General features: G+C 30.6%; 1 protein-coding gene across 4 annotated transcripts in view; it reads left to right on the forward strand.

Annotated features, from left to right (window-relative positions):
• The window catches only part of LOC129952848 (sorbin and SH3 domain-containing protein 1), a 360,372-nt gene that overhangs the window by 7,715 nt on the left and 338,268 nt on the right, over nucleotides 1-14,389 (forward strand). For all 4 annotated transcript variants that reach the window (XM_056065716.1, XM_056065715.1, XM_056065719.1 and 1 more), the window contains exon 2: nucleotides 9,630-9,694. The gene's annotated coding sequence lies outside the window, so the exon portion shown is untranslated. The remainder of the gene's footprint in view (nucleotides 1-9,629; nucleotides 9,695-14,389) is intronic.

Genomic DNA, 14,389 nt, shown 5'->3' on the forward strand with positions numbered 1-14,389 from the left:
TCCTATATAGGTTTTTAATAAACATGCAGTGCATATGAAGCCTGATACCAACCTACCTATGCCTTAGCCTGATGTATGTGTTCTGTGCTGTGCAATGTTTTTGAATGTACTGTAAGTATAAATAGGTAGCAAAGTGCAAATTATTAGGTTCTTTAAAAAGTTTTTAATCAAACAGTTAGGTAACTCAAAATTATGTTCCCATATTAGGTATATGAGTTTTTAAGGACTAACTTAGAAGTGTTTTCTGTTTATGTAAGAGGATATTGTGCGTGTTATTAAATACTGTTAGATGAGTTCAAAATACTTTGGAAATTTCATTGTTAATTAATATTGAATTTGAATTCTAAAAAATGTATAATGTTGGGTAGTTTGTAAATAGTTTCTATAGGTTTTGAAAAGATAGTTATTGGTCAATTTCGTTAACTCGTCCAAAACTTAACATAAATGAAGGTTTAGAATTTAAACAAGAGATGATGATGAAAATAAAGGACTGAGTGATTTTTAACTCTAAAACGAAACTGATGCTTGTTGCTGTTATATAATTTTTGATAATTTTAAATTTTAAATATTTAAATAAAGTACCAATAAAATTATATCACTTCTCAAAAGGTAAAGCGGATTTAATCGTTTTTAAGTATTTCCAGGAAAATAATTTAAACTTACTTAAGATTTAATATAAAAAATTATTTACTTGCAATTTTTATGAAATTAAATTAAATTAAATTTGGTGGCGCAACAGTCCGTTGTGAACCAGGGCCTAGTGACTTACAACTCTCAACCATTCCTGTGTGCGAGTACTGTTGTCAGGAATGGAAGGGACCTACAATTTTAGGCCGAATCCGAACGGCTAATTTGAGAAAGCACTTTTTCATGACAAGATTTACTCTTGAAGAATTTGTCAATTCCTCGCAAGAGGCAGTAACCGTGAAAATTATTTTTTATAAATTAAGGTGGCACAGGTAGGGAATGAACCCAAGACACCTTGCCTGAGAGTCCAAAGCTCTAACCATCATGCCACGGGTACTACATACGACAAAAAATAAAAATCTAAACAAAAAAATTAATAAAAGTTGGTAAAAATTGGTTTTCAACTCAAGGCTAGGTTAGGTTAGGTTGAAGTGGCTGTCCAGATGTCATTGACAGACGTAGACCTCAAGGGTCCATTGTGATACCACTAATGGGGTTACTCTTGGGAGAGTAACGAATTTAAACAAACCATTTTGTACTTTTAATAAAGTTAGAGAGACGTTTTGTGTCAATCGTTTCCAGTTCACTGGTGTTATCGAAGAAGGGATTACCGAGAAAGTAATTCCTTCTAATGGAGATTGCTGGACATGTATGTACATAAAAGATGTTGGACTGTTTCCTCTTCCTCCTCGTCCATGCAGCTTCTACAGAAGTCATTTGAGTAGACCCGTAGCCTCAGAGCATGTCTTCCTATGAGGCAGTGTCCAGTTATTACTCCAATTGTAGAGCTTATACTTGGCCATATTTGCTTGGTTGCTAGGCAGGGTTTCTAGAGCATATTGTTTGAGAAGATATTTGCATGTAGCATGTTCCTATGTTATGTTTTTGTCTAACATAAGGCAGAAGTGTTCCGTTTTTGGCGAGTTCATCGGCTTTGCAATTTCCCAGAATGTCTCTGTGACCCGGCACCCAAATGAGGTGAACAATGTTAAACTGTTACGTCATCTCATTCAGAGATGATTAACAATCATGGACTGTTTGAGAGTTGTACGGTTCTTGATATCTCTCAAATTAATTTCATTTGTCCAATTTGTAAAAATTTAAGAAATGCTACTAAAATTGGTAAAAATTTGTTTTCGACTAAAAATCTATTTAACAAAACTAGATTTTCAAACTAGACTAGTTCTTTATATGAAAAATATTTTTGGCAATTAAAAATTTTTAAGAATAGTTCAACTGACAACTTTTATAACTCAACACGAAAACCTACAAACTATTAAGCAAATCAACAAACGGGATGGGAATTTATCAGTGTGGGTCGCATGCCAGCCTGTTTTTTTATTTTGGTTTTATCGAATTGTTAAAGCTTGGTTATTTTTCTACAACATTTATACAAGATTCATAAGCTGTTTTGTCTAAATGAAGTCTTAAACTCAAAAAGTTAAAGTAATACAACAATTTCGTTGAAATGGAATTTTTCAAATAACGGAAACTTAATTAATTTTATCGTTTAAAAGTGACACTCCAGTAGACTTACTTAAATTTTAAAATTGAAGATTTTGGAAATATGGAATGCAAAAATCAATTTGTATTTAATTCAACAACTTTTTTCCTGGTCTAATCAGTTTGTTTTTATATCATCAAAAGACTATTCTCAGAAATGTAAACATTAATTGTTTGTAGTTTTATTCATAAATTTACAATTTTTGTATGCGTCTTGTGTCAAAATAAGCTATTCTTAATAAATTTTGAGTTTTTATTTTAAGACTTTTAAGCACAACTATGCCATTTTTGTAAAACAGAATTTTTTTCTCATGATTTTGTTTAGAATTATAAGAATATGACCCACTTTTTTGAGGAATTATTTAAAAGAAAATTATAACAACTTCATACAAAATTGCGTAGTACCCGTGGCATGATGGTTAGTGCGTTGGACTGTCATGCAAGGGGTCTTGGGTTTAATCCCTGCCTGTGCCGCCTTAATTTAAAAAAAAATTAATTTTGCGCGGGTACTGCCTCTTGCGAGGAATTGACAAATCCTTCAAGAGTAAATCTTGTCATGAAAAAGTGCTTTCTCAAATTAGCCGTTCGGATTCGGCCTAAAATTGTAGGTCCTTGACAGCAGTACTCGCACACAGGAATGGTTGAGAGTTCTAAGTCACTAGGCCCTGGTTCACAACGGACTGTTGCGCCACCCATTTTAATTCAATTTTATTTTTTGTCAAAAACAATCAATTCGAATTTTCTCAAGTTTTTTTCTGAACGTTGAAAACAATATTTCTTTTAAGTTAAAAATGACTGGAAGCCATAATCTCAATATTTTTCGTTGCACAAAAGTGTTTTGGAATTTAAAACCGTTGATTGGATTTTTTTTTTCAAAAATATTGGCTATCACGTTACAATATATAATATGAAATTTGAGTCAAGTCTCTAGTGTCATTGGTTCGTGAGATATTTATGGTAAACCAAAATGTTCACCTTTTTTTAAACTCAAATTTCTTGAGAGCCCTGTCTGCATCTTTTTCCATTAGTATGTATAATAACGTTTATTTGAAGTCGATATCTCTACACTCTACTAGTTCTTGAGCTATGGACGATAGAGACCTTGAAACGTCAAAAAATATCAAAATTTGTATTTCGACAAATGGGACTCATTATAATAACTTTTTTTTTTCTAAAATACTTTAGCTGTTTGTAAATTTATATTAAAGCATTTCTTATCTATACAAAATTAAATATAAAGGTTTTATTAATTACATATAACATATATTATTAAAATGCTTAATTGTAAATATTTGTATTAAATAAATAGAAAATACAAAAAGAAAAAAAAAACTTTTGACATTCAAAAAACGATGCAAAAATGTTTCCGTGAATTAGTTTTTTAGCTTTTCTTCTGTTAATACAACTAACAATTGTTAAATTTATATTTTAAATCAATTGTTTTTAAATTTTTACTAGAAAACATTATTTAGATTCCATAGACTTTGGTAAGATTTACATTTTACATACAAATATAATTCGTCCTTTTTTTAAAACGTGAAATCTCATGTTTTTATTAAATTTTACGCATTTAAAATTGTACATCTCGGTTTATTAGTATTAAACAAAATTTATTAAGTTTTTTTTAACTCTTATTAACTTCAAAATTGTATGAGAAAATAATATTACTGATATAAATGTCATTTTAAGACAATAATAATTTTAAATAGTTTTTTTTTTTATATTCCTACAATAATATTTGTTCTTAAATATAAAATAAATTGCGTCAGAAAACCGAGCCATAATCAGTAGGATTATTTCTTTATCAAGATCTAAGTATTACAAATAAACGATCGCTCGAGTCTTCCAAAATGAATGCATTTAAATTTCCTGCCATTTCTGTAGTGAAGAGTTGGTAAACCTAACCTAAAAGAGCAAGCAAAAATAATAACAATTTCAATCCAAAAATGTATTAAAATTTACTAATGGCTTATTTAGAATTTGTGAGCCATTACAGTTTCCTAATCTTCAACGGAATATCAAACTGCATAGTTTGTAATGATCCAGAAGAATGCAAAAACGAGTCTTTAAAATTCCTTACCGTTCGAAACTTTAAAAACAGTCGCTAAATTGGCGCATCTTTTCTAAATACATATTTTCAAAAATTAAAGCAATTTCTTTTATATATTAAAATAAACTAATTCAAAATGTTCTACTTAATTGATTAAGACAATTAAATGAATTTCACTACTTAAAAAAATATCCAGTACAATAAATGAAAGGTTTTCCAGTAAAAGATTTTATTTTAATATTAAACTAAAACGAATGTTTTTTTCATTGTAAAAAAGAAGTGATAAATTTATTGTTGAAAAAATGTTTAATATGGATACGGTTGCAATATCAAAACCTTAAATTTGTTGCAGTATGCCCTTGATAACTTCACGAAATTACGAGTTTAGTTTCTTTAAAAAAGGTAAAAGTTGTTTAACCATAATAATGATTTTGAAAATATTGCATTTTTTTGTAATAAGCTTCAATTTAAAATTAATTTAATACTTAACTAGTTGGTGTCAACAGCGGATCCAGTTGCCGGAGTTTGTAAGAATTATGACCCCCTCGGAGAATATGTTTGTTTATAAGAATTTCCTTGAATTAAAAATATGACCCCCTTGTATTTAAAATTATTTATTAATAATATATTTATTAAAATAAAATTCTATCATAGCAATTTGCGTTTAATGGCTAAAAGTCGTACTTTTATGAATTGTAACTCCTGGTCTATTCCAATCGCACAGCACACGTTGAACAATTTTTGACCAATGGAGGATCTATGGGGTTTCATATGACCCATAAAGTTCACACAGTTAAGTTTTATAAGCAAAGATTTCATAATTGTTATAATCTTAAGGTATTTACAAAACATACAATTTGGCAAAGCTTTAGGAATGCTTTAAATTATTTTAGTAAAATAAGAAAGAGCAAATATTCAGATTCTTACCTAGAATATGAGATCGTCAATTTAATATTATTGAAGTTGCCTTTCACATTACGGCAGATCCTGGCAAAAACCCAAGAACACCAAATCGACTCCCACCATCTTTTCATCGATTTCAAGGCCGTACATGACAGCATATACAGGGACGAGCTGTATAGAGCCATGTCTAGTTTTGGCATCCCTGCCAAACTCGTCCGTTTGTGCAGGATGACCATGGAGAATTCACGCTGCTCCATAAAGGTTGGAAACAACTTAACAGAATCTTTCGATGTCAAAAAAGGTTTTAGACAAGGTGATGCGCTGTCATGCGATTTTTTTTAACATAGTGCTTGAAAGAATAGTGCAGAGCTCACACGTCAACACTAGAGGCACTATCTTTCAAAAGTCTGTCCAATTACTAGCATATGCTGGACATTGACATAATCGGAAGAACTCAGCGTGTTGTCAATGGGGCTTTTGTGAGTATTGTGGTAGAGGCGGCAAAAATGGGTTTAACTGTTAATGGGGGCAAAACAAAGTACATTCTGTCGTCAAGAAAGCACATACAACACCGACGTCTTGGTCAAAACGTCACAATCGTCAGACGTAACTTTGAGGTAGTCAAGGACTTCATCTACCTACACTCCGCTGTAAACAACACCAGCGCTGAGATCAAACACAGAATAACTCTTGCTAACCGCTGTTCCTTTGGACTAAGAAGGCAATTGAGTGGTAAAGTCCTCTCTCGAGGGACCAAAGTGTTGCTATATAAGACACTTATCATCCCCGTCCTGCTATAAGGTGCAGAAGCATGGACCATGACAAAAGCGGATGAAAGCACCTTGGGTCGCTTCGAGAGAAAAGTTCTTCGTGTGATCTACGGTCCCGTATGCATCAAGGGGAATAGAGGAGAAGATGGAACGACGAGCTGTACGGGCTGTACAGCGACGTAGACTTAGCCAGAAGGGTAAAAGTCCAACGACTAAGATGGCTGGGTCACGTAGAGCGCATGGAAACCAATGCTCCCGCCCGGAAAGTCTTTGAATTCCATCTTATTTTTCAATGCACATAAAAGTGTGTGAAGTGTTTTGTCTTTTCAAATTGGTTATTAAACTATTTGAGGTGAATTTGCTTTAGATGCTCTAGAACTGAGATATTTAAAGAATATAAATGCTTCAAAAATAGTTTAAGTGATATATTCGTTCAACTTATTGCTCTAATGGAAAAACATTTCTCTTAGTTTAATATGAAAGCTTTGAATCGCACGAGAGTTTAAATGAGAAAAGATTCTGCCACGTCTAAATTTCGGGAGTTTATAGCTTCTTCCCAATATTTGTTTACCTTAGTTTGCTTGTTTTAAATATTTAGAGAAATCATGTACCTAAATACATTTTATTGTTGAATAAAATAAATAAACAAATTGCTTTCTCGAATTTCAAAGTTCAAAGTTTCAAAGGAAGTGTTTGAAAACAGCACCCAAAACAGTAATTTTTTAGAAATTGTCTTCTAGAATCAGCTCCAAGCTACGAGTAAGCACACTGAAAATTATAGTTTTAATAGACTCCTTGTAATTGCGTCTGAAGAAAATACGCCAAAGAAGCCAGAAAATTCTTCATATTAAAGTCTGTTTTCCTTTCCTATTCAGAATTATATCGCCAGCTTTCTCATTTTCTGGCTTTTTGCATCTTTACTTTTGTAGCCTTCTTTGCAATTATAGAAATGGCAACGAATCAGAATATATCACCTTAGCCCTTGAAATAAGTGAATGGAAGGTTGAAGTATACAATATGTTATTTTAATTTTGACAACTTTCTTTACAGAATGTTAAAAAATGTTTTAAAACGGTACCCAATAACTCCTGTTTTTGTTATGGGTGTGAGCCCCCAACCATATCAAAAGCCTTGATCCGCCCTTCATTGGTGTGCACTTCAGGCTAAGGCTATATAATCAAACATACCCATTAGCTCTTAGTATTAAAAGTTGAACTTATAGTTAAAAATATCTTTACGAAAATATAAGGATATTGCAATAACCTGGTAATTTAAAACTCACAAAATGTTAAGTAAAAAATTTGTCTCGTCATGTTTTTTTTTAAATTAATGATTTATGTTTATAATTTAATTAAAGTGACTAAAATGCTTATAATATCCATTAAATATGGCCAGAATTGAAATATGATTGTCTATTTACACAGAAATTGTAATAGGAAATAATTTTGAGAGAATTTAGCTTCTCATTGATATTTATGTATCAATTTCTTATTTCAATGAAGAATCAAATTGAAATTAAAATAAAATGCACGACTGGGTCGCACGAACTTGCTACTGTATGCAAAAAGTCTGTTTAAAAAAAGTACTTATATAAGATTTTAAAATATATCTGTAAAATAAGCTTGTCTTCAAAGATATAAATGCCATTTGATTAGTAAAAAAAGCAGCAATTCATCCACACAACTCATCCTAGGACATTTCATCCCGCAAATGAAATATACTTGTAACCGTACTTAACGAAAACAATTGTCTATATATTCAACTATTTCGTTCAATTGGATAGCCTTATTTTAATTTCATGTTAAGAGAACCAGAATGGAAAGTAAATTATCTGAAGATAAGAAAAAGGAAGAAAATGTGTGTTTAAATTGTAAAGCGATCACCTATTGATTGTGTAGTTAGGTGGGTGTCTAAAACGAACATAGAATAGTTCACTTCGCGTGCTCAGCTTTATGCAGATAGATAGATAAAGACATGTTTATGATAGTGAAAGAATGTCATTGGTAGGTATCCTTCTTTCCTACAAGTTTTCAGCGCAAACATGGAGTTATTCCGTTCAGTTTATTTTTTTCGTTAAAGTTCAAGAAATTGCTATTCCTGTGTTGGTTACAGTCAGGCTCTTGTGCGTTTTAGATTTTAGTTATGAAGTGACACGTAAGCAGTAGTTGTAGAGGTTGTACGTTTCTTTAACTAGTACTAAGTATTTATTTTTTATATAATCGAAAGGAAGTAAAATATGTGTTAAAAAACCTTATTATTAAAGAACTATATTTTAAAAACTAATATACAAAAGTTCCTAGATAATACTTCTTGGTAGACACTTTAAAATAGATTGTTGATTAAACATATCATAATCGTTTCACGGCCATAGTTGGTATTTACAATAGTTATAGTTATAAAAATACATAAATTGTACCAAATGCATTAATTTAGATAAAAGATAGGATTGTAATTAAAATTTTGTCAAAACAATTTACAAAAAATATAAATAATTAAATTAAAATAATTAAAAAAAATATTTTAAGATTCAAAATTTTACCTGAAAAATAAGTTTGTCTTCAAAAATTTAAATGCCATTTTATAAATCAAAAAACCGTTGATTTTCAATTTTTTTTTTGAAAATCGTTAGAGCGGTTTTTTTTTTAAATTAATTTTTTATATATAAAATTTTTCCATTTTCTTCTAAAAATATTTTTGGTATGCAGTTGCATAGACATTGAAAATATACGCTATGCATTCGAATTTTGTAAAAAAATGTTTACCCGTTTTTGAGATATCGAATTTTGAAAAAAAAAAATTTCAATATTTTTTTAAAAATCCAAACAATAAAAAATTGCACTTTTGATAATGAAATTTTGTTAAGGCAATATAAGAGCTTATTCAGAAAAAAAATTATTGAAATCGGTTAATAAGTTGCTGAGATAATTAAAAAACAAAATAACGGTTCTATGGGCGGTACCATTCCTGAGCAATACAAAAATATGTTTTTCTTATTAAAAGAAGAAGAGTTAAAAAATAAAATTTTAGAGAAAATTTTAAAAAAATCTATCGGTTTGTTTTTGAGAAAATTCAAATTTTCGTTTTTTGACCAAACAAATTGTATGGGAGTCACTGTTAGTTTTGATCTTAAAAAAAAAAATGAAAAAAACGCCTAACGCGAATCTGCTCAAAACCCTAACTTCCAAGTTTGACCCCAATCGGCCCAATAGTTTAGGCTGTAGGAGCGTGGACAGACAGACAAAACCGACCGGACGGAATCGCAGGACCCACTTTTTTCGACTTCTCTACCATCGTAATATCATGTTTGATTAAAATCTCGAGTTCGAAATTTTGCACGAATGCAAAACTTGCCATATAGTTCCTATATGTAGCAAGTAAAAAATCAATTGCAATTTTACTCCACTTATACTCAGATATCATTTAACGAAAACGAAAAAAAAAATAATAAATTAAATTAATAAACCTAATCATATTTGATTTGATGATTTCATCCTATTCACTTGAGTCTTGAAAAATTGTATACTCCTTGAGACCTCGTTATTCACATCCTTTACAGTATAATATCTTTTCATCTTTATTTCTATTCCTTTTGAGATTTTTTCCTTACAATAATCTTTTAGCTCTTTATAAAATTTTGTACCTATAAATTTATGCACATATTTTTATAAATACAATTTTTTTTTCTTGGTTCTTATACAACAAATTTTATTTTTCAGTGATATTTCCAACGAAAAGAAACAGCTCCTTGATTCTCAAAAAATACAGGATCCGTCTAGTGCAGGTATGTGTGAAATTATTATCTTTCATTTTATTTTGTAGGTTTTCTTTGCACATTTTTCACTTTTTTATTTTTATTTTATCAACTGTACCATCAGCCAAAGTCTGATTACGTATATATATAAAGAAATGACATCCTTGAAAAAATTATGTTTTCATTTCTTCAACACAAGAAAAAAAATAAAAGAATTTTCTAGGAAAATGGAAAATGAAAAGAAAGTACAGCAACATGATACTTTCTATTGACTTAATATAATAACTTCACTCCTTGTATACCTTATACAATATATTTGACAATCATACAAAGATACTTTTTCTTAAGAATATTTTAAACTAAATGTTTGGTGGTGGTATTAAGGGTGTTGAGTCTTTTTGAATAAAGCTTCATATAAACATGGATAATAATAATCACAATTCCACACGCTTGAATTTTCTTAAGATTTGATTTTTGTCTAGCAAAAAAAGATAAAAATGAAGAAAAGAATACTTAAACGAGAGAAGAGCAAATAAGACTAAAATTTATTAAAAGAAATTTGTTCAACAGAAAAAATATCTATAAGAATAAATAAATTTGTGAAATAATGAATAAGACATACAAAATAAATTGAAAAAATAGTAATGGAAAACAGCTCATATGTATGTAACGAACATATACCGAAGATATGTTGCGTAATTTTCTTAGCTTTTTTATCAATTTGAAACAGTAGAATGCACGTTTGTAGAAGTTTTGTGAAAAGAGATTTTATTTGGATGTCCAGTGGTTTCAAATTTGTAATCAGGGGCAAATGAAGTATTATGTCTATTCGAGTTTATAATAAAACCAAATAAAAATAACAAAACTTGAAACGAAAAATAAAAAAAAAATAATAGAAATTCTACTACTCATGTTATTAACAGTAAAACCCATATACGTGCGTAAGATAACTGATTTTTTTATTTTAAAACATGAAACACAAAAAAAGTTCAATTGTTTTTATTTAAAATCTAAAGTAACACTCGCTAAAAGTGTACAAAATAAAGATCAATTAAGCGAATCAAAAAATTAAGTGAACAGCATATATGAAAATCCTTATTATTTGGGTTCTCAAAAAAAAAAATGGTAACCAAAAGGCATCTATGCGAGATTTACTTATACGGGTGTTTTTTCTTTTTGAACTCGGAAATTAACTCAAAACTTCTTTTTTAAATATTTGGCTTTTGGAGAATTATAAAAGTTTGAAAACCCGAAACAAAAACTAACTCGAGCATGAGGCACATATCATGATTTTATTGTAATAACAAAATTAACTCAAACTATAAACTTGAAGAAGACATTTAAAATTAACTTGGTCCTTATAAAGAGCACTCTTTTAATACCTAAGTTTTAAAATACAAAATTTTGCGTTTGTAGAAACATAAAATATATTTCAAGCCGGTAATGTAAAAGTATATCTATAATCAATTTTTGGTTGCATCAAACCCTAAAATAGTTGTCATTCAAAATTATTAAAAACTAAATTATCTGCATAAAAACAATTATGTATCGTTTGAATAAAAAATTTAGAAGGCAATTAGCGCAAAATTCCAAACATGCTAACATGCAACATTTATTTGCATTGAAAAAAATTAATACGAAATTAATAATTTGTTTGTATCTAGAAAAAGGAGATACAAAATTTAAATTCAATTAAATTGGTTGCATTTAGAAAATGAATCTAAATAAAACAATTTAGCATTAAAAAATAATGGCTTGTATACAATTTTTTTAATGAAAATTGGACAAAAATTGTCCACTTGTTATAAACTTGTTTAATCAATCTTTTTTCGTGTTGAAATTAAAAAAAAATAAATTAATTTTCTCTTTTACATCAGCATTTTTCTTCCTAATAAATGTTTTTTAAATTCGAATTAAATTTTGTTGTATTCAAATTCTTACCATACACATTGTTTTTTAAAACTCGGATTTTAGATTAAACGAAATTTTTGAAATTAAAAGTTCGACCATTTCACTTTTCAAATCTCGATTATAGGTCTCATGTCTGGAACATTAGTAGGGTTTGAATACTACATGTTTATATAAGAAAAATAATTTGTTTCACTTGATTATTCTACAAAGCTGGAATTTTTACTTGAGACCTATAGGAACTTCACAAGGATAACCCCCATAGAACCGTGTTACTTTGTTTTTAACCCTACTTTACGTGAAGGGTTCTATTTGTACCCCAATTTTATTTTATGCGTGTGTATAGCTCAAGAACCAAATATATCGACTTGAAATAAATTTTGTTATACAGATAATAATTCAGAAAGATGCAGAAAGAACTTTTAAAAAATTGAGTGGGTGTTTTTGTTACGATAGCAATTTAATAAAAAAGGTTAAAATTTTGGTTAACACAAAATATCTCACGAACCAATAACGCTACTGACTTGAATTAAATTTAATATTTATTTTTATAAACGAAAACACTAAAAAATAATATTTTTCACCTAAAAAATGTTATGAACAAAAAACGATTTTATCTCCAAAACAACGAAGAACTACGTTTTTGACACCTGGTAAAATTTTGAGAAAAATCGAATTTTTAGTTTTTTTTATATAAAAAAATAAAAACCTATAAAAAAACAATACTCAAAGTTGGTAAAAATTGATTTTGGACTCAAAAAATTAATATTACGGCTTCAAACTGATTTTGTCTTATAAGAAATATTGTTTTCAGCATACGGTAGAATTTTGAAAAAAATCGAATTGACAATTTGTTCTTAAAAAAGTTGATAAACATTGATTTTCGACTGAAATATCTTTTCAAAAATTAAAAGTATTATTTTTAAAATTATTTTGTCTCACAGAAAATATTGTTTTCGATATTCAGTAAATTTTATATAAAAATTCAAAAGTCCGTTTTTCAATAAAAAACAAAATCTACAAAAAATAGTATTCAAATTTGGTAAAAATTGATGTTCGGTTCTCGATATCCCGTGAACAATGGAAGATATTGACTTCAAATACTTACATTCATCCAATTTGTTTATATACAGGGTGTCCCACGGGAACCGGACGAAAAGTAGATGGTCCTTTCTCTTCACTGGTGCGGTCGAGTGAGGTGGGGATGGGTTCGTTTGAAACCTCAGGTAGTGCCGTTTAGTTACCACAATGGATCGTTGGGAATCGGTTCATCGTGTCTTCGCACTGGAGGAATTTATTAAAAACAATGAATCGGTGGTGGAAGTGCAGCGGGCTTTCCGAATCAGATTCAACATTGGACGTTACTGTACTGTTCCTTTAAGAAACACAATTATGAGATGGGTAACTTCTATTCGGAGTACGGGCAGTGTAATGAAAAAGAAACCACATGGCCCCGTACGGGCAGCTGACAGCTGCAACTGAACAAAACGTTGACCGAGTGAGGACTGTTCTCCAGAGCCCTGGCCGTTCCGTGCGCAAGCGAGCTCAATCACTGCATATTTCATCCTCTTCATCAAGTCGAATTATTAAGCATAATTTAAAGTTTCATCCGTACAAGTTAGCAATCGTTCAGAAATTGCAACCTACTGATTACGCACAGCGTTCTTCATTCGCACTGGAGATGCTCTCGTTGTTTGAAGTACGATTCGTTTTTAAGCTTACACTTACATTTTATATTACGCCTGCAAATTAGGGTATCTGTATATTGTTTGAAGTGAATGACGATATGTTGCTGCTCATGAGCGATGAGGCGCACTTCTATCTCAATGGTTCTGTTAATCGACAGAACTGCCTCTATTATGCCTCCATGAACGGCCACTGGAAGGCCCTAAGGTAACTGTGTGGTGTGCAATGTCAAAAAAATTTATCATCGGTCCCTATTTTTTTGAAGAAGAAGGAAACACCTTCACCGTCAATTCTATCCGCTACATGGACATGATATATAACTTTTTGAGACCTCAATTACGCAGAAGAAGACGAATTGTCAACCAAGCAGATGTTTGGTTTCAGCAAGATGGGGCCCCCCTCACACTTCCAGACCCACAATCGCCCTTTTGCGCGCGATGTTCCACAACCACCTTGTGTCACGCTCTGGGGACGTGCCATGGCCCCCAAGGTCCCCTGACTTGACGATGTGTGACTTTTTCCTTTAGGGATACCTAAAATCACGCGTTTACGAGTCGAAACCTCTTCTTAAGGCAGTTGACATCTTTTGCCTGTTGACAGGAAAACTTGTGGAAATACAGATGGAAGTGTTTAAACCGATTATGAAAAAAATTAAAAAAAGTAAATTGTAGTGCAATCGTAGCCTTGGTGGCCATTTGGCTGACAATGTTTTTTATTGTGAATGGGATAAATTGCTTCTTTCACTGAAATAAACATACATTAAATGTTTCCTAAGAAAAATGTGTGTTTTTTCATGTTAAAATGAAACTCCTTATATCAGACTGCTAACTATACAACAAGAAGTGAATTTCTAACTACCTGATATCAATTTAGGGTACAAAATTGTATTTCAAAAATAACTTCTTTTTCGGCCCCACTGTTGTTTTGATTTTGTTGATTTCTTAAATTTACGGTTCATTACATCTATCGCCATTATATCTCTATATCGCCTTCGTCGTCGTGCGTCGTGAGAATTTGCCAAGAAGGGCATAAAATTCACTGCCTCACTACTCAAAGGGAGCAAATTTAGGGCAAAAATGGTTTTCTTTTTCTATAACCTATTTTGTATTATGTATCGCGTCTGCATTCAGG

The sequence above is a fragment of the Eupeodes corollae genome, chromosome 3 (genome assembly GCF_945859685.1).
Source record: "Eupeodes corollae chromosome 3, idEupCoro1.1, whole genome shotgun sequence".
Lineage (NCBI taxonomy): Eukaryota > Metazoa > Arthropoda > Insecta > Diptera > Syrphidae > Eupeodes > Eupeodes corollae.